Here is a 20,910-nt window from a genome sequence, read left to right on the forward strand (position 1 = left end):
TTACGTTGCATGAAAATGTAAGATGCAATTACAAGTCAAATAACAAGCCCATTTTATCTGTAGTCTTCTCGTTGATTATAAACAGTTGTAGAAGGATAGGGAAATATATAAACAAAAGGCTTACATGGTATATTTTTGCTTTAAGGTAACTTACACAGCATCCAGCAATCTGTTTTAGTTCAATCAGGTCAACTGTAGACCCTACTCTCCATAAATTTGCCTTAGTCCTAATTTGGCTGTACTGAGGCCTCTAAAATGGCCCTGGACAGTGAGAAAATATGAGGGGATGTGGGGGATGTAGTTCATTGTTTGTTTTAAACCTGCTTACCTGGTAACTCCATTTTGAACCTTACATTTGTTTTATTGTTAGAAACAGTTGTTTGAGTGTTTTCCTTCTTTGTTGTCTGTGCATTGCTCACAACTTTTCAGCTCCTGCTATGGTTTTGATTCCATGGTTATGTTCACCTTCCTTATGTTCACAATGTTCAATTGTCTGTTTTCTGTTACAGCCTGAGATGGCACAATCAAAACTGCAGAGTATTCAAGAGTGCAAGCATACTGTGGAGGCATGTAAATCCTAATTGCAGCTTGTATTTTGTTCCTCTGCTGTTTTCTCCCCCATCATCATGGGTTAAATCCTGTTCTGAACAGGATCATCACTTACACCTGCAGTCTGTGCATGCAGCTGATCTCACCCACTTCATCTTCATCCACAGCAACTTTTCTTAGGGGAACAACACGTTTTCAAAATCATCACAGTTACGCCATCCACTTCATGTTGAGGAGGTGATACCAAGTGTCCTGGGTTCAGCAGTAGCAGTCATTTTTCCCCTTCTTGGTAGCTGGTGCAGTGCAGTGTTTTGACTTTCGGCTCGGGAACAGAGCTGATAGAGATGTTTTGGTTTGGCCAAGGACTTTGTGAGCCTCATGCTCTGCCAGGGAGGAGGGGAAGCTGTGAGGAAGCAGAGACAGGACACCTGACCCAGACTGACCAAAGAGGTATTCCATACCACAGCACATCATGCCCAGGATGTAACTGGGAGTTAGCCGGAAGGGCTGGGGGACTGCAGGGTTGGAGGAGGTATGGGTCGGAGCTTGGTCGGGCCTGGGGGTTGAGTTATCGGTCGGCTGGTGGCGAGGTGTTGTATTCTCTTCCCTTGTTATTTCCTTTATCATTGTTATCATTGGTGGTAGCAGTAGTGGTTTGTGTTATACCTTAGTTACTAAACTGTTCTTATCTCAACCCGTGGGAGTTGCATTCTTTTTGATTCTCCTCTCCGTCCCTCCGGGAGTGGGGGGAGTGAGTGAACGAGTTACCTGACTGGGTTTAAACCACGACACCAAGTAATCCGATCATCAATCTATGCAGTACATGAAAAAGATAAATTACGTTGTTGTCGTATGGTCTGAAGTCCTGGACTCCTGTCCTACCGCAAGTTCAGTAACATTGCATAAACATTTCTGTGATACTTCTAATATCAATTTTTAGGCATATACAATAAAAGTCAACTTGTAAATTATTATTGCAGAAAATCCACAAACTGATATGTATCTGCTCTTCTAGAGCTAGCACTCATTCACAACACCAGAGATATCTTGATAAAGGCATTTACTCACATTTACTCTTGAGTTCTAAGGAAGAACCCCAGGCAACAAGGGTAATTGTAAGGGGAAGATGTGTCTTTGAGGAACACAGCATACCAACTTAATACAATACAAAAATAATCCTTACTTCTTAGTGTTGGACCCCTATTTTCATATGCCATTCTGTACTGACACTTGTCATTAAATAAGCAGTCTTTAGTAGAAAATTATAATTCACTGAAAGACAATTTTCCAGAAGGTTCTCTCTGTGTCTTCAGCCCAGCACAATAAGAGTCGGACAGACAATTCCCATGGACCAACAAACTCTAAATGGAATAGAATTGATTAGAATAACAAGTACAAATGTAAACACATTACTGTATTCACTGCAGTTACAAACTTCCCACCACAGAAATAACAAAACCCATGGCTCCTACATGCACATCCCAGCATACACATCAGCCAGTGTGCCGTATGCTTCCAAAAGTATTGTATACGTGATGCCAGATGCACATTGCCCTGATAAAAGCCAAACCTTGATACTTTCAAAAGGCAAGAAAAGAAGGGGGGGAAAAAAAAGGTAAAAAAATTGAAGAAAGGGAAAAGGAAATGAAAAAGACTGGATCCTTTTGGTTTCCTGTAATAGTGTGATTCCTGGAATCAAAGCTATTCTAGAGGCATGTTATCTCTGTGAACCAGTCCTGACATCAGTGCTTTTCATTTATTTCAGGAGGCTGTGAAGTGCAAAATCAATTGTGGCCAGTCATAAAGATATTGAAAAGCTTAAGTGTCCAGAGAAGTATGGACTGATTCAGTTTCTATAGAGTGTAATGCACATTCTACCTAGAATATGTGTAATAATGTTTTCATTTAGACTGTGCCAGATTTTCATCATGGCAAGATTTCTTCACATTTTGACTTTATTGTCCAGCGAAACTGTTGATTTTTAGACTTGACCTTTTCCATCATGTCCCTTTGAGCAGGATGACTGACTTCAGGCAGCTGATGTGTACTACAGAATAGGCATTTTCTTGCTGGGTTTGTGTGGTTGACGTCTGGCCTGCCTGCTGATTCCTATAATACAGATCAGTGACCAGTGAAGCCAGAACCTTCCCTGCCTGTCTCTATTAAAGACATCTCAGTAAGGAACAGAAAAGAGGAAGAAGGCTGAGCTTGAAAGCCCTTACTTAATTGCTAGTGGAAAAAATGGGTAATAAGAATGACCTTGCACCTTATTTATTGACCAGCTCTCTGGGGGACAAAGTACTTGACTTGGTTCTGTATCACTTGAAAGGCTGGCTCCGTGGCCAATAGCTGATGAGTAGGCGTAATAATACGGGGTAATTAAATTTTGTGCTTGCAGGCATTTGGATGCCAGGGAGGATTCCCCTCCCAGAAACACCAGGCACATCTAACAACTTTCCTTGTAATCACAGAATTTTAAAGCTAATTCTGAAGCATCAGAAATTTCCTGTTTGCCATCTTCCACTTACTGCAATAGCCCAAAATGCTGTAGGTTATGTAGGAAGAGGCAGGAAGAGGGCCCATCAGCTACAGAAGAAGGAGGGACAGGAGAATAACAGAGTGACCTAAGCACTCACAAACACCCAGGCTGCCTGGTTCTGTGGTCTTATTTTTGTTTTCTTCTCTCTGTATTAAAATAACCTATTAGTTATAGCTAGCTAAATGATTTATTTTTATATAGGTCTACTGGCTATCCTAAATTGCCTTTCACTGGCACCTCTCTCTTATACTCCGCATGGATCAGTTTGTCACCCTGTCTTAGGTTTCTCCCCCATGCTTAGCCCACTGAGGCTGAATAGCACATGTAAAACTGGGGGGACAGATCACTTCTGCTGAGGGTGTGTTATAGGAGAGATCAGGGTATGCCCTGATTTGCAGGAAGGATCAGTTTGTAATCAGCTGCATGAGAGGCAAAGGGATGTGCAGACCCTGAGTTTCCTTAATGGGATTAGCTGAGATATTTTGCACAAAATGAGCTTGTAAAAAATTAGGAAAATGTTTTGCTGAAAGGTATTTGGTTGATGATGGTATCTCAAGGAAGTGTCAGGTTGAAAGTCAGAGGGAGTATGTGTCTGCCTTTGCCATGTTTTGATCAGGAAGCTTGAGCTGGGGTCTCCTATCCACCTCACAGCTGCTTCTGGAAGTTCCCATGTTTTCAGGCTCTTGTTTACACCCATGCCCCTTCCCAGCCTGAGACAGACCCATGGCATGGCCTCAAAAGCACAGGCCAGGTGCATTTGTAAGGGTAGCCCACAGCAAGCCATAGCAGAGACTTAAGGGAAATCTTTGCAATCAGATGTTTGGTTTTGATGGTGAACTTCTGTGTGGAAGAGCGGGTGCTTGCGTACTGCTGGAGATGAGAAAAGAGGAGGCAGAGCTAAACTCGGGTTCAGCTGAACTTGGGTTTCTGCCATGCAGGTGGAATGGTGACAATGGATAGAGAGCGCAGACATTCCGCGTCCCTAGTAGTGGGTTGCTGCTGCCCAACCATTGGCCCCGTGCCACATATCTGTGCCCCAGTGCTGCTTTTCTGGCTGTTTATCCACATCCCCTTCTCCTCCCGGTGCCCGAGAGGCAGCTCCCCGTCCGTCTGTGGTGCAGGCAGTGCTGGCTGCTGCTCGTTAGAAGAATTCCCCCCAAGTCAGACCTATGGTAGGAGCCGTGTGAAGCGGAAGACAATTAGGGGCTTATTAGTGTCCTGGGGAGACGTGTAACTTGTGTTGCTGGGACTTACCAAAACAGCGAGAGTCTTACCGGCAAGCTCCAGCCGAGAAAAGACTGAGGGATTGTCTCACCTAATTACGGGGAATGGGCCTCTTTGTGTTTGTGATTCGGTACGGTTGTCCGATCGCTTTTCTCTGGCTGTTGGCTCAGGCCGAGCTGGAAGTGTGCTAATTAGAAGAGAAATGGACGTAGTGATCCTGTCAGCTCTTGTTACCGGCACGGACAAAGCCGAATATTATTCTGAGGCAGTGTTTTGTGAGTGTCCCCCTTCCAGCTCTCATTAAGGGCAAGGTTGGTGGATGAGGAGGGGACTTTACCACATGGGTTGGCTAATGGTGCACAGTTACCGTTACTGTGCTAATTAACGGGCTCGGGAGGCAAATGTTTCTCCAACCAGCAGTCCCAGCAGCTGCAGCTGGTGCCTCCAGACCCCAACCATCTTGCTGGGCAAGCTGGGCAAACGCTGCGTGTATGAGTTCGCATATGACACGTCCATCAGTCATCCAAAAGTGCAGAAGAACCACTAAAATGGTCAACAGAAAGAGGGAAGGGGCACAGTGCTGCAGCAACAACAGGTTGAGCTCCAGCAATCCTTTGTTCCCAGTGTCCCTTCACATAGGGTGCAAAGTGTTGTCTTCTGTCCTGCAGAGGTGGGAAGCAGGCAGCTGGGAGAGACCTGAGGAATTGCTAGGGCCTCCAACTGCTGTCAAGAAATACATCTCCTCTGAGTTGTGATCATCACAAGTCCCGTGTGGTTAGGAAGGGGAAAGCTGAAAGATGAGAGGTGACACGGAGGTGAATCAGACTATCCCTCTATATGCTGATGGTGAGATACTTATGGTCTGAGGTGAGAAGCAAGATCTAGGTACGTATCAGGATGTTTCATCTTCCCCAGGAAAGCAATTAGGTAAAATTGCAATGATTCACATAGGTTAAGGCAGGTGAAGATGATGACCAAGGGAGCCATAGGAAACACTTAAAGAAAGAAGTGTACTTCCATGCCATTGGCCTAAACATGCTACAGTGAAAGGACAGCGAGTAATAAGAGAGATGGAAGACAAAACAGGAGCCAGAGCAGGTCCGCAGTGTCACAATGGTTGAGGTAGACTCAGCAGAAGGGAAAAACTGCTGAGGAGGTTCAGCGGCAGCAAGTAGTTTATTTACTTGTCACACAGACTTTCATTTTAGTGCACAGATGGTTTTCTAAATGAATGTAGTAACTTGCAGAAGTAATTGCTTGTTGATGTTTCCAAAGTTATGGGAATATATTAGTGATTAAGTCTTATTTGGATGTTATGGGCCTTCTACAGGTCCTTAATTAATCAGTGTCTTTGGGCTAGATGTAGTAAAACATTATTACGTCTTAAAGCTTTCAATTTGCTTCCTCTGTTTTATCAGTGTACTCACTGCAGGCACTCATGCATGTTTGGGTACTGTTTTCAGACATATCTGGTCAAGTGCTAAAGTTACAAGAGGTTCCCTCTTTTCATTGTTGGGTTATTTGTCCTTGATGCTGAAGCTGTTCCGGCAAGAGGGCTAACTGCATCTTTCCAAGGCTCCAGCAACAGCCTTCTGTCATCTTGGATGGAGCTTGAGCTCTGCTCTGTGCTTGTGTCTCCTTATTTTTCTGTCCCCAGTAGTTGTGAACCCAGCAAGGACCCTTTCCCTGTGGCAGCATGGATACTATGTCCTAGCCCTGCAGTCCTGCAGAGCTGTAAAAGCCTGGGGTTAATTTCCTCCTGGCTGCTGTACGTCTTGAATCTTAGGAGTCTTGATGCAGGGACTGATCTCCAAAGAGGGCTTGAGAAGTATCTTCCCTGCAAAGAGTTTTATTCTAGAAAGTGGAGATATGTAATCCTCTTACTAAACCCAGAGAGGAAAGGCAAAAAGCTTTATTGCTCCTTACCCAGTGAGCTGGCAGCTTCTACTCTGCTTCACAAAAAGAAAGAGGCAGAGAGAGAAACATCTGAACACAGTTACTCCACCTGACCTGAGGCTCTCCAATGGATGCTCAGTGAAACCCACATCACCACTGCTTTCAAGTGTCCCAGCAGAACATACCCTTAGCACTAGTTTCTGCAGAGGAAAAACTGCTGTTACTGCCTGTTACACTGAATGGCAACTTACCTCGCCTTCCAGATGCTTCAGTCTTGATCTGAGAAAGAGTCCCAATTCAATGGCAGAAAACTGAAGACTATCATACCCACCTCCATTTTCATGCCCTGGAAGCTCAGGAGTCAGGGCGCCACCCTGAGTAAGGATTGGTGACACTTCCCATGTCAAGCCTCCCTCAAGAGACTGGACCTCACTGGCAGACACCAGGAGAAAAGTCTCCTAAGACATGTTGCTGCTTCTCCCACTTTATCTCAGTTTCTTTACCCAAGGAAGTATTGGGGTCCTTGCTTGTTACACCTCCAATTCACTGGTCTGTCATCCTGGTGTATTAATAATGCAAAATTTCTGACTTCCAAATGCAAATAAGTATCAACTGAATAAAAAAGAATGTTGGTTGAGTTTCCCTGTGAGGAGGACATTCTGGTGAAGAACATGCAGATGAGCAGCGCTCAAGCATATTGTGAAGACAGGTGAAGAACTTGCAGATGGAGGGAAAGGGTGCAGTGGGGCTTCTTTTGTCCTTCACTAGGACCTTCTGGCATTCACATTCCACTTACTAATTGCATGGTACCTGCCCTGAAGGCCGTAGATGTTTGGAGGACATCTCTTTAGCAGTTAGAGTTACCAGTTGCATTACGGTAGCCATTTTAAATCATGGCGACCTCAGCAAGTATCAGAACTCTATTGTGCTGTGGAGAAACATGTTATTCGGTGAAGGTCTCTGTCCTCAAGAGCTTATGAGCAGACAAAGCAGTACAAGAGTAGGAGGAGCAGAGGAGACACCAAGATGTAGAGAGACTTGTTAGAGGTTATCCCTGTAACTTCTTAGGCGTAGTCCTGTGGTTTTTCCACTGCTTGCCATCTGCCTTGTTGTTTCATTAAATAGATGTGGCTTTAAAAAAACCCAAAACAAGTGCCTAAGCAACTGACAGGCATTAGTAATTTAAACAATAATAATAAATTACAGTGCAGTGCCAGACATTTTAATCTTTTGTTAAAGACCTGTAAGAACTATTCAGAGAATTAAATTTTTTTAAAAGTCACATTAATGCAGTGTTAAAGATGGAGAATTTAAAACCAGAACACTAAAAATGAGGGTTTCTCGCAGTGCTATTAACTGCCAGTGTACACATGCATTTAGGAGAGCTATGAGCATTACAGAGATCCTAATAGTAATTACATCTTCACTGATGTAGAACACTTATCCTGACCTTCCCAAGCCTTCCACACTCATGCAGAGAGGGTGTAAGTACTATTTCACAGATTTCATGTAATTCTACACTTGTTCAGTCCAAATGTTTATTGAGCGACGAAGGGCAAGAAAAACATGACTTTCCTAATTTTGCCATGTTGAAATCCTTGCTCTTGCTCTGATACTCTGCGGGTCTGATCCTGCCTTAACAGAGAACACTACTGAAATGATCACTGCAGCTCTCTAGGGAGCTGAAAACTATTTGCTCTATCAAAAGAAAGATCACTTCTCTCACTCCCTTTTGGAAAGGGAGGAACTTGCTACAGTAAATATTAGTCTAATGCATCTGGGTAAGGTTTACAGAAATTTCACTAGCGAGTATCAAAATACTGTTAGCAGGCTGTTTGGTGAGACTGTGGAAACAGAGTGATATGGAAGACAAAGAAAACACAGAGAAATGAGAAGAATTTAAAAACAGAGATTTAAAACCAGAGGAGAGGAGACCAAGTGAGGTAAGAAAGCACGGTCTGGAAGACAGTGAGGCATGGGCAGGATGGGGACAATGCAAAAAAGCAAAGGCAGACTCTAACAAATGCAATTTAAGAAGAAAAAATAGTAAAAAAAAAAATTAAAATAAAATAAAAAGCAAACCAGAAGGGGAGCAGGTAGGAACAGGTAGTGGTTTTCAGCAAGAACAAGTGGTTTCAGAGGAAAGCAGTTCTGTGAGCAGTAGAAACAGCCAGGGAAACATGGATTTCCTTGTGGATATGTCTCTCAAGACTGCATCATATGTAGACTCTGATGCTTAACAGAGGGTATGCTCACACTTCAGTGAGGGTGGTGAGTGGATTTCTTTCTTTTGTGTCAGCCAATTAACATAAAACATACAGAAATGTATTACCTACCCTCTGCAAAGCTGTCTGAAATTGACCTGTGGGTTCCAAAGTCATTGGGACCCCCACGTACACCTGTGAATGGGTGGTAAGATAAGATGGTGGATAGACGAAATTGCAAATGGACTGAGTGATACAGAAAGAGAAAACATTAGGAAAATGGGGATTTATGTCTGCTATTAATGCATTTAATTTGCTTTATTGTAATATTCTTTCCTGGTTTTACATTAAAAAAAAAAAAAATTAACAGGGATCCATTTAAAGCCTTCCTCCTAAGCCAGGCTAACTTCACTGCACGTATCCACACTGGTTGTTTCTGGGGAGAAAAATCTTTACTGCAGTTTTGTCTCCAGCATCCAGTAGGAGACTCCAGGAGCTCCCCTATCAGCTACACCACCAAAACCTGCCCGGGCACTTGCTGAGGGCATATGTGGGACACAGACACTGCAAAAGCCTTCTAGTCTTTCCATGCCAGGATGAACTGCAGCTCTGATACTCAGATGCTCCAACTATTTTCTGCTGTCCTCCACTGCAAATTCCCACCTCATTGGTTTCTCTTGCAGTGATTCTCATCCGGTGTTTTGTAGGGACCTCCTCATGACTGGATACTGTGGTTTGGCTAATACTTGAAATTTTACTGGGATCCCATTTTATTCTCAGCTGGTTAAATGAGTGAAATACATTTCACTCATTTAACAAAATTTCCTGATTTCCAAGCAGAAGGTGTCATGTCAAGAAGTGCTAAATAAGACAGAACTGACTGCTGATCTCTGGGAGGGAGGGAGACCTCTCCCTCCAACACAATACCCTTCTATGCATCATTATCCTTTATTTATGGGTCTGCAGCCAACTTTTCATTCCATGTGGTGGTGTAGCCATGCCAGTTTCAATTCATTTGGAGTAGGATTTATGTATCAAATCCATCATGTTCCCTTCATCAACTAATTTTATAATTCTATTTTAAAAAGCAGTCAGGTTTCTCCAGCACAGTTTTGTTTTGACAAATCCTTAGTGCTGATACGTGTTTTCTTATCCTTAGGGGGTTAGTGATTATTTTCCCCATTTTTTTTATTCTGTTATTTTTACGGGCAACAGATATTCCTGAGAACTCTAAATTTGCCTTTTTCCTTTTCTATGATCAATGGCACCATTCCTTTTCTCTAATCTCGAGGCAGCTTTCTAGTTTTTGTAACTTAACAAAATTATTGTCTGTGGTAAAAAAAAGGTAATATTTGTAATTTTCCGTGTGGTGGATGAATACATATCTCTTTGTCACAAGCTCCTGTCCTCAAAACTTTAATTTACAGGCAGAATGCTGTATACTTGACAAGCCAAATGTACTGTCAGTGAAACAAACGTGGAAATCATTAACTTCTTAAGTGAATCCAGTCAGGCTTTTTGCCTGGTAATATCCATTCTGGGCAATTGTTATTGCCTACTGAAGAACTATTAGGAGAAAATTTGTACATGGCTTTTATTATAATGTTCATAAAAGTCTTCAACTAATATGGAACAAAAATGACACATCCGAATAAGCTACATACATATTTATATACATATATAAGCTATAAGTATTACTGAGGGAAGATAACAAAAACAACGCTATCTTATCAGACAGGTAAATTAATTTAGTCTCAGTATTGGATTGGAGATCAGTCATCAAACTAATGCCAAAATAATCAACCTTTATAAATTCTGAGATATCTTGCTAAATTGGTTATAAATCCCAGCTCGGAGTTACACAAAAGTAAACAGGATCTGGACTTCAAAGGGGTGAGTATCTGATGTCTTTTAATGTGTAGCACCTGCACAACTCCAAAATACCTTTATTGGGAGGAGGTGTGGATAGGTACTCTGAATCAGCTGTCCCCGTACTCCTGTCCTCAGACTCTCTCCTCCAGATCTGCAGGAGGTACTGTCAGTGCATTAGTCAAAAGATGATGCACAGGCAAACCTTTTCCTGCTTGCACATGACTTCTGCTGTTGGATGGCAGATCATTTGTTCCCCCCCTGCCAGTCCCACATTATCAAAGTGCCCTCTTCACCCTGCATTTAGGGTACTTGGATGTACAGAGAGGTGAATCCTAAGAAGGAGAAACTCACTTAGTGGCTTGCCCTTTCCAAGGTAACCAACCGTTCTCATGGGCTCCAGGAAACTAGTCCTCCTGGTGACATGCTTATCTAAAAAGAAAGGTTTCTCTTTGATGACTGTGGTTTACACTTTCAGCACCTTCAAACAAATTAGATATGAGATGCCTCTTGGGACCCTTCAGCTTATTTCAGACAAGTTTGCAACAAGTCAGCACTGCTGTGCATGAGCATAAACAGTCTCACGTGAGCAAAGTGTTCAAAAGTATTCATTATTTTCTACAGCACGGAACCTGATGGCTTTCAGTTCTCTCTTCTAAATGTTAAAATGCAGGACACATAAGAATAAGGTGGTTTGTTCTTAGGTTGGTCAAATACCTGGAAAAATTCCAGCATTTTCTGGAAAATTTAATATAAAATTCCTGCAGAAATACTGGGCAAAATACTAGTGCAAAGGTCAGTCATTCAACGTCTTTTCATCAGCAAAATATAAATACATTTGGACTAATGATAAATTTCACAATTGCTATTTCTTCTGCTAACCTAAAATTAGATAAATGTTCTTCTTTTTCTGGCAAACAAGATAATTGCAGTAATCCCTTTACTCCTGAGCAAGGCAATCGATCAGGCAGCTTCTCTTCTGAAACCCAGATATTGATAGTGAATAGCTACCTGAAAGCTCTTCAAGATGAAATATGTTTGAAATGATATGAAAAGTCTGTGCACCTGTGTACACTCTTCTGCTCACTGAATTCTCAGGCACATTAAGTTAAGCATGTGTATCAGTAATTTGTGCATCATGTACTGCATTTGAGTTGGAAGTGTAGAATTTCAATCCTGAGGTCTCATTCAAGGCTGAGGTTTAAAATATGGGCTGTTTTGCTGGTGATTGGGAGCTATGCCATTTACACAGGCAGCACCTGAAAAATACCTTTATTTGAACTTCAGAACTGGGAAGTTGGCCTGGTTGATGTAACCATGGGATAAGGATATTTGTGGCAGGTTTTGAAGCTGTTGGCCAGGATCTTGACCTAAAATTCAGCCATGGCACTACCAGCCTTCTCATTGACCTGGGAGAGTTGTCATTCCAGCCTCTGTAAAGTAGATGCCAACATACACATGTACAAACATTGGCATATATACATACGTAGTAGTTATGACCTGGATTTTAAAGCAACACTTCATCAAGCTGCTGTTGTTGGCATCACAGCCTTGTGTTTAGTCACACGGACCCTGTGTATCTGAAAGTAAATGACCCAGACTCACTAGAAAGAGCTTATTTTTGATGGTCACTCCCTCCATATGTTGCAGAAGAAATTAGGTAAGAAAAAGAGCTGTAAGTATTTTAGAAAGCTCAGACCTAAGAAACCCTCCCTCCAGACATTCATACTCCTTGGGCTCAGAGCAGTCCTCTTGTCCGCTTGTATTATCTCACACCACAGAGATACCTGAAATAAATGAAGACGTTGGAGAATTGGCAAGTTGCTTTTAAAAATGTCACTGATTACAAGTAGTGTTGTGGGTAGGTTCAGACACAGCTTTGGCTGCAAATGCAGTTATGAGGTAGGCATCTGTGACTGGACATGGGCTCCGGATACGTTAGTGTTGAACAACAGCTTGTATCTGCCAAGCTGGAGAAGAACAGATGAAAATTCAAGAAAATCTTAGTATTTTAGATCAAATAAATACTATTCCTCATTAGATGGCCCAAGCTATGTCCAAAGAGGAGAGCAAAGGAAAACGTATCCCAGAAAGAACAAGCCATGTCATCAGTCCACATCTTGGCACAGTTCTCATGCAGGAAACATAAATGAGTGCTTCGGTGATGGCTGAGATATTTTATGCTGGCATGGGCATCAGTAACTTCATCCTTGCAACTGCTTAGCTAATGATCAGAAGGAGGATTATCTTTGTCTCTTCCTTTAAATCTGGAGACTTTCTGAAACACTCCAGCACGCTGGGAGTCCATATTGTTTTTCAAAAATGGTAAAGTTGCCTCCCACAGACAAACTATTCGCCTAAACCTTCCCCTCTTCTTTGGATTCCCAAGAGTCAGAGGATTCCAAAGCCAAAATTCTGAGATAAAAAGCAACTTAAATTCAAACAGGTTAGCCCATCCTTCATCTCAGCAATAATTTCCATTCTGTTAACTTATTTAGAAAGCTTGTGTGTAGGAAATACTTGCACTTCCACTGCTGTAAAACAGACTACTGGTATTCTGCACCTCTCTTTAAGTACTGGTGTCTTCTCCAATTCTTTTTTTTTTTATTCCAGCATCCACAGACTTAGTACAGAAAGGAGATAAAATCATAGAATAGAATCATGGAATAGTTTGGGTTGGAAGGGACCCTCAAAGGTCATCTACTCCAATCCCCCTGCAATGAGCAGGGACATCCTCAACTAGATCAGATGGCCTAAACATAATGAAATTCTGGATGTCCAAGAGACCCGTGTTCAAACACCAATAACTTGTCATGAACTTATACCAATAACTAATCTCTCTGGCTGAGGTGACATCAGATGAAGTCACACATGATGAACCACCTCTGAAATGAATGATCCTACACTATCCTGATCCACAGATCTAATATGACAGTCTTAGTGAGGCTGCTTACCACTCCCTTGAGGATCGTATCTGTTGCTGCCTACCCAGAGATTTACACCTGTGTAAAATTTCCTGCTACTAGAACTAACTCCCTAAACCCAGATTCAGCAATGTCCTTATAGACAGAAGGAGTTCTTGACTCAACTGAGTGGGGCTTCTGGCCTCAAGTGATGACTTGGGAATTCAGGCAAATAATCAGTATCAAAAAAGAAGTTTTCCTCAAGCTTAGGCCTCAGAAGAGACATGGTCCCCACAAAACATTTCTTCTTCAGAAAGGCATTCAGCATAACTGTGTGGTTCTTGATGGGTGAGGCTTTCTGTAGCCAGAGACTGCTCTAAAGGCTCGGTGAGTTAAAACACAGAGAATGTGCTTTTCCTATCAGGATCTACCTCAGACACCCTGTTAAATGCGGGCAACCACTTAATCTACCTGGATTCCACTGCTCCATGTGTAAACTGACAATAACATTGAGCAATCTTACAGGAAATGTATGTGGTTAAATGTATCCCTGTTTATGACACTGTCATACACTATTGGTGGGATCTGTGTCAACACAGAAGAGATGAAGAAAGTCACTACTAGGTAGTCCAGAGCTATGCTGAATACTTAATATTGCACCAATGTATAGTCTTTGTATTTACACTAGAAGGCAACTGCCTTGTAATAGTCAAGATAAGAAATGGTCAAGGTTTAGCCAATTTCAACAATGGATCTAGAGAGAAAAACGAGGAAACTACCTGTCTGGGCTCCTCCAAATAACTCCTCTCCCAGGTGCGAAGTGATAAATGCCATAATAAAAGTTGTTGGGGTGTTCTCCTCTCAAATGCAACTTAAATTATAGACACCTTCTCCTGAAAGAGACAGACACAGGAAAGGTTCTGAGCAGGTGAGCAAAATTTATTTGTCACATGCGTCTATTTGGCCTCCATACCATGAATCACCAGCAAGGCTGGGTGTCTTTAGGGTAGAAAGCAGGAACAATAAATGGGAGAAGGGTATTAAATAATGATTGCCATAGAGACCAGTCATCTTTACCCAACTCCATAAAATTTAAACAAGAGAGCACAGAAAACGAAGCTTCAAAGGGATAAAGGGCAGTGTATAAGTTAGCTGTGGAATGCAGTAGCAGGATGTCAAAGCAAGTGGTTTAGTCACGTTTCTAAAAACCACTGTCAGCAATATGCATATGAGACACCTCTAACTATTTTTCATCCCTTCTGATCACACCCTGAATGTGAGGACTGCAGTGGTTTCAGAGGAGCCACAGGCAGAATAAGGCCACAGTAAGGCAGAGGGAGGATACCAATGGGTGAAGTGTTCAAGAAGGCTGCAGTTTTGATGCAGCTTCCTTTGGCTGAAGAGCCTCAGTGACCATCAGGTCAAACTGTGGTTTATGCTGCATATGGGCACCCAGGAAGAGCTATCTGCAATTTTGCCAAGAGATCCCATTCCTTCCACTTCAGTTATCCAAGCTTTCATTACCAGTAGCAGTGCAAAGTGTCTTGGTATGAAGCCTGTGGCTGCTAGGACAGTCCAGCTATTGTGTGTCCTGTAGTCACTCTGCTCACAGGCACAGCTTTTAATTCAATCTCTCTGCCACTTTCTGTTCTGGCTTCCCACTGAATCCTGAACCAAGGTTAATAATCAGTTGTACCATAATAATCGGTTAATAATCCATGATGTACCATATCTGGGGCATGACTTACAAACAATGGAGTCTAAGGGGGAGTCTAAGCCTGTTCACTGGCCCAGGCCCACCCCAGTTTATGAGCACTCCCACAGCAAGAAGAAGCCATCACAAATCTTGCCCATCCCTTTGTGACCTTTCAAGTACATTTCTTTGGCCATGTCTTGCCTGACATAATTAGACAGCAGCAAGGCATATAGTAAATCCGGAGGACATGCCTGAATTCTCTGGTGGGAGACACTGTAGGATGTTGGGTAAAAAACTATCCTGCTGTCTCATGATTTTCATGCAGTAAAGAGCAACTGAGAGAAGTCTTATTCAGAAAAATTCCCTGTTCTAAGTGGTTGTGTTCTCTGATGTAAACACGAATGACTAACAATGCCTTGCAATGACTGGCTGTATGGCGAGCACGGGTGTTTGCAGCCTGCCAGCAGCTGCTGCAGGTTCCTGTTGGGATGATGGAGCTGTGGCACCCCTCCACTGCCATGGACCCCCACTGCAGCCATGGGCGTGATGGTGACTGCTGGACAAGCCTATGGGGAGCTACAGCCTTGGGCTGCTCACATCCCTCTCTCCTCCTACCTGCTGTTTTCTTTCTCTGTGAGCCCCCCCCCCCCCCCCATGACTGACCTCCAAACCCCCTCTCCCCGCTTTATTCCTGCAGGGAGCCCTCCCACCCCACAGCATCCCTCATGCTGTGTACCTTCTGGGGGTGTTTGTCCTCCGTGAGCACCTATGGCCATAGGCCCATAGCAGCCCGGGTCCTACTAGGGACTTTCTTGTCCCCGTCCCCAGGCTGCCCAGGTGAGTGGGCACCGGAGCGGGGCTGCACATCACCTGACCCCCTCCAGCCGATTCCCTCCGACAGCACGTCAAGTTAATGAGCCTTCAGGCCTGTAATTAGCTGTCAATTACCTCAAATTAATCAACTCTTCGCCTAATTAAGCATAATCGGCAGGTGGGCAGAAAACAGGCCATTGTGCGGGAGCCATGAGAAAAGCATGGCTGGCAAACTTGGTTAGGATCAGCGGCGCATTCCCGGACGCCGCGCCACCGACACCCGGGCGCCCGCCCCTCGCGCGGCACCCCGACCCCGGGCCTGCTGCTGCGGCAACGTGGTGGAGGGGCCGTGGGGTGAGAGGGGATTTTCTGCCCCCGAAAGTATGGGGCAGCCCCCAGGAGATGCTTGGGAGCCCCAGCCTGCGAAGAGCCAAGGAGTGGGTTTAGGGTGGGGATACTTCTTTTGCTTCATACTTGCACCGTCGTGCCTTAATGTATCATCTCTCCCTCTCTGTTTTCTCTCCCTGTTTTGCCGTGCTTTCTGCAGTCATATGCTTTTAATGTCTCTCTAAGAAGGGGAACTGAAACACACCCCGTGTTCACTGACCCAGGCCCACCTCAGTTCCTGAGCACACCTACTTACTGGTGTGAAGACATACGTGGATGGAAAGCAGAGTTTCAGCAGGTATTAATTACTACCTATAAAAGTGAGTCATATTGCATTAATTTTCCTGTGGAACTAACACAACCCAAACCAACCCCTCATCTTCCAGAGCTCTGTTTGGCAGAGGGGAAACGTTTCTGCTGAGGCCAGGGAGGGAGCAGGGCTACTGCCAGCTTTCAGATGCAGGATGTGAACTGCTCTATGTTGCAGTGGGGGCCAGATCCTGAATCCTAAATCCCAGCAAGCGCCAGCTTTATTTAAACACAAACAGAGCACAGTACCTCTCTGAGCAGTGGTGAAGGAGGGCAGAGGGACGTGCAGTTTCATAGTAAAATTATTGTGCACAATATTAAAGTGAAAGGTTTTAATTATGCCTAGAAAGTACTTTTCTTTTTTAATGTAGCCAGATTATCACCCAGTGTGCTGGATTTACACTACATTAGCAATCGTCAAGATTAAAGCAGAATCCCCAGATAACAAACAGCAATATAAGATGTCAATCTATGACATAGTAACAATAGTAATGTGACAATGTTCATAGTCAAGAGAAGAAGAGTGCAGTGGAGGGTGAGTTGGATCTCTTGGCTCTGAAACAAGAAGCTGCCTGAATTGAAATGTCTTTGATTTAAAATTCCTCTGCTGTACCCGGAAGAATGATTTTATATTTTATTCCTGACAGAGAGGAAAACAATAGCCCAGCACAGGCCTGGCAAAGTCGGTGCATGAAACAACCAGCAGCTAGAGGGGCAAGGTAGGAGATTCAGCCTGTCCGCCCTTGACCCTGCTAAGTGTGCAGGTCCCAAAAGCCCCCTGGACCTCTCAAGAGAAGGTGCACATCAAACGTGGCAGTTCTGTGCCTGTAGCTGTTTGGAGCACAAGCCCCCGGTGACGAGAGCAGGGCTGCGGTGCTGCCATGCTGGGAACAAGCCGGATCCTGGCAGCTGGCCTGGCCCCGGGGGATTAGAGCCCCCTACCTTCCCAGCTCACACGGTGCCACATGCTGCAGCCTGGCCCACGAGGCTCCTCTTGTTTTTTTCACCTGCCCTGTTCTCAGTCAAGTGCTTATTACCGCAGCAGGAGGCCTGGGCAGGGACCCTACTGCACACATAATGCAGGAGCCCAGGAGACGCTGGGGGTTTCAGTGTCCCCTCTGTCCCCCTTGCAAAGCCACCACCTTTCAGAGCTTTTCCTGCACCTTTCATCTCAGGGTGATCTCTAGACTGTCCTGGGGGGATTGCTCTTTTTTGAGAAATCAGGAACCATTCCAATATCCTTACTTCCCTCAGTTTTCGGGTGTTTTTCTTCTAGACCCCACTCTCCATCACAGGTGTTCCTTTGGCTGAAGCACTGGTCCTGCTCTTTGGTGTCCATCAGCATATCCCCAAGGAGCAGCTTGGGAGGGATACTCTGTGTGGTGGTGTCACAAGTGATGACATGAGCTGCAGGTGAACAGCAGCAAGCTGCAGATGCACACTGATTTCTCAGGCTCATTCCCATTTAGAGCTGGAGCACTCAAATGACTTACATCAAGGTTGACTAAGCTGTTATAAGCTGTTATCAGCTGTTATCAGCTGCCTTCTTAATCACTCAGAACTCTTCTCGTCTGGGAGTGAGATGTTCTCCAGATCTGTTCTCCATTCAAGGAAGCAGCTGTTGCTTTGACTTGTGCTGTGTTTGAGCAAAGAGGGTGCAGGTGTTTATGAGGTTAAGTGCCCAGCCACAGAACTCTTATCCCGTTATAAGCCAAAACTTTATCTTTGTGGAAAATGAAGAGGAAAAAAAACACAGCGCAGAAGCAGGGAGTAGAAGTCTGTTCGGGCCAGACTGATGGAGCAGCTTTCAATGATCCACTGAAAATCAATTGCAACAGGGCTGAGCTGTTACAGGTCAAAAAATCGTGCTGAGACAGGCAGCGTTATTGCTCGTGGGCTGCTGCTGCTGCTGCCGCTGCTGGGGCTGCCTGGAGACCTCCCAGTCGATGGGGCTGCATGCAGGGTGAGCGGGCAAGGCGCTGTGTGGCTGAGCAAGCACTGCCTCTGGGGGAAGCCATGGTCCTAGCTGGGACCGCTCATGGCCACCTCTTAGGTGAGCACCTGGAGCCCAGGCACTGGCTGGGAGGTACCTCCTGGAGAGGAGGAAGTGCACGGGCAGCACCAGGGTAGATCAGAGGAATTCAGCAGCTCTTCAGGTACGAGGCAGAAAAACAAAGATACTTGTTCCTACCCCTGACGCCGTTTGAACTTTCCTGGCCGCTCCGGCGGTACCAGACTGCTGTCCTGCAGGCTGTGGCCCCCCTGGGAAACCGCTCTCCTCTCCTTTGCACTGTCATAACAAGCATGAAAAGAAGCTGGGTGAGCAATGAAGCCATGCCATTTTCTGAGCCTGAAAAAGCAAAAGCCATCACTATGTCACCAATTGTTTTGGCCAACAGAACAACATCAGGGAATTCACAACAACCTGCCTGTCTGTACGCAGTGCTAGGATCATGACCACCACCTTGTCTGCTTAGCACAATGCCATAACATTGAGGTAGTCACATTTTGGTTTGGTTGTTCTTTGCTGCATTGCCCTGACAAGTGGCAGAAGCAGTTTGAGGGGAAGGTGCTGCTGCTCTGAACAGTCAGTCCTATGAAAGCTGTGACCTTCTCTGGACCTGACAGCTAACTAGAGCAAAGTGAAAAGTGAGCTCTTCCTGACCAGCTCTCTATCAGCTCTACCCCCAAGATTACAAAAATAAAGCAGTCAGGTTAGAAACTACTTACAACGCGCCTCATGGTTCTCCTACACCTCTCCATTACAATGCAGTCTGCAATGCAATCTGCAGTGCTGCAGTCTCCCCCTGGTCATGCATGAAACTTCAGTGATAACTGGGTAGCCTCACTGAAAACTACGGCCACTTCTCCCAGCCTGGGGTTTTAGGCTGGCCTAGAGCAGGCTCCTATGCTCAGCTCTTGCTGGGCCCCATTGAAAGGTGCACAGCACCAGGCACTTAAGAAAACCATGGAAGAAGGTCACAAATTTTAGAACCACTCAGTGCTGTGTGTTAGTACCTTGTGAGCAGCCTCACCCTGGCACTGAGGGTATGTGTATATGTGTGTGCCAGTCTGCTCAGCAAGGTGCAAGCTTGCTCCGTTCTTGGGTCCAGCAGCAGCTCTGTCCAAGCTGGGAGCCTTGAGGGTGACCAAGACATGAGGCTGCGTGTGGAGACGCTCCAGCACATCTCCACACTGCCAGGATGGAGCTGACTGCCAGCCACAGCAAACCCACATATGTCCCTGCTTGTCTGTGTAGATACACACTTAATAACCATTACTGCTTCCCAGGGCAAGTTTCTAGGCTTCATTATATTTTTACTTGTCTTGCAGGGAATACAGGAGGCGCTCTGGTAAATGAAAAGAAAGGGCTGCTTGATTTGCAGAGGATTTTTGTGTCAGTCTCTCTCTCAGCCTAGGAAATCCTTCGTGCTGTTCCTCACAGTTTTAGCATCCCTAACCAGTGGCAGATAGGGTGCACTGGACCTGGGGAGCCAGTGGATGAGCACACCATTGCTGTCCCTCTGCTCTCACCAGCAGCATTCCCCCAAGGCTGTGGCAGTTACCCAGCTGAATCTGAATGCTGCTGAAAGACAGACTGCTGATTTGTTGTTGTTCCAGTGACCTGAGCTGCCCTTCACAACCGGGGCTGCTCCAGGAGACCACTGCATTAGGAGCCCTTGGTGCATCACCATCCATGCCTATGAGCGTGGCCACTGCATGATCCCTGCATGCCCCAGTCCCTCACCCACCGTGCATGCTGATGACTGCAGGGTCTGTTGGCGGGATCATGATGCTGGATGGGGACACCACTGCTATGGGGGCACAGACAGCCCTGGGCTAGTGGCCGCACATGAGAAGGCAGTAACCGGTGCAGGATGTGCTGCCCAGTGTCCCGAGGCCGAAGCGTGTAGCAGGCAGGGGCCATATGGAACGTGCTGCCAATTGAGGCCATTGAAGCAAAGGGCGTAAATGAGTCTAGTAGACAGACAGACATTTTGAGGAGGGGGGAGGCAGAGGGGGAAGCATGGGAGAGCAGGAGAAAGGGAGAATACAGTGCTGCAGCTGAAAGGGACCCACCAGGGCACACAGACATGGCGGTATTGCTCCTTTTCCCCCTGCCCCACGCCTTCTCCCAGTGCTCTAACTTTATGACCCCTCAAAAGAGGGGACCAAGGTGTCGTGGCTCCTTCATTGTTTTTAATTACTTCCCATTTTAATCTTGATTTGCACGTCGATCTCTCAGAACTGGGCCAGGGACTCTACAAAGCCCTCGTCAGCAACTCCCCCAATAATAAACAGGAAAAGGCTTAAGGGGCAAATCACTTGCATGTTAATGAGACTGTTTGCTGGAGTCAAGAGAGAAAACAGCAAACAAACAAATGGACTGAATTCCAGCGGCAGCTGTTTGCTCCTTAATCTCGGCTCGTCAGAGCTGCCCTTTGATGGGACACAATCTACACAAACGATTGTGCTAAATCTTCTAATCTACGTCCTCATTATTACATCCCTTCTTACTCA

This window comes from Pezoporus flaviventris, unplaced genomic scaffold (genome assembly GCF_033815535.1).
Source record: "Pezoporus flaviventris isolate CSIRO_AGI_PZ_B2104156 unplaced genomic scaffold, CSIRO_AGI_Pfla_v1 ptg000036l, whole genome shotgun sequence".
Taxonomy (NCBI): Eukaryota; Metazoa; Chordata; class Aves; order Psittaciformes; family Psittacidae; genus Pezoporus; species Pezoporus flaviventris.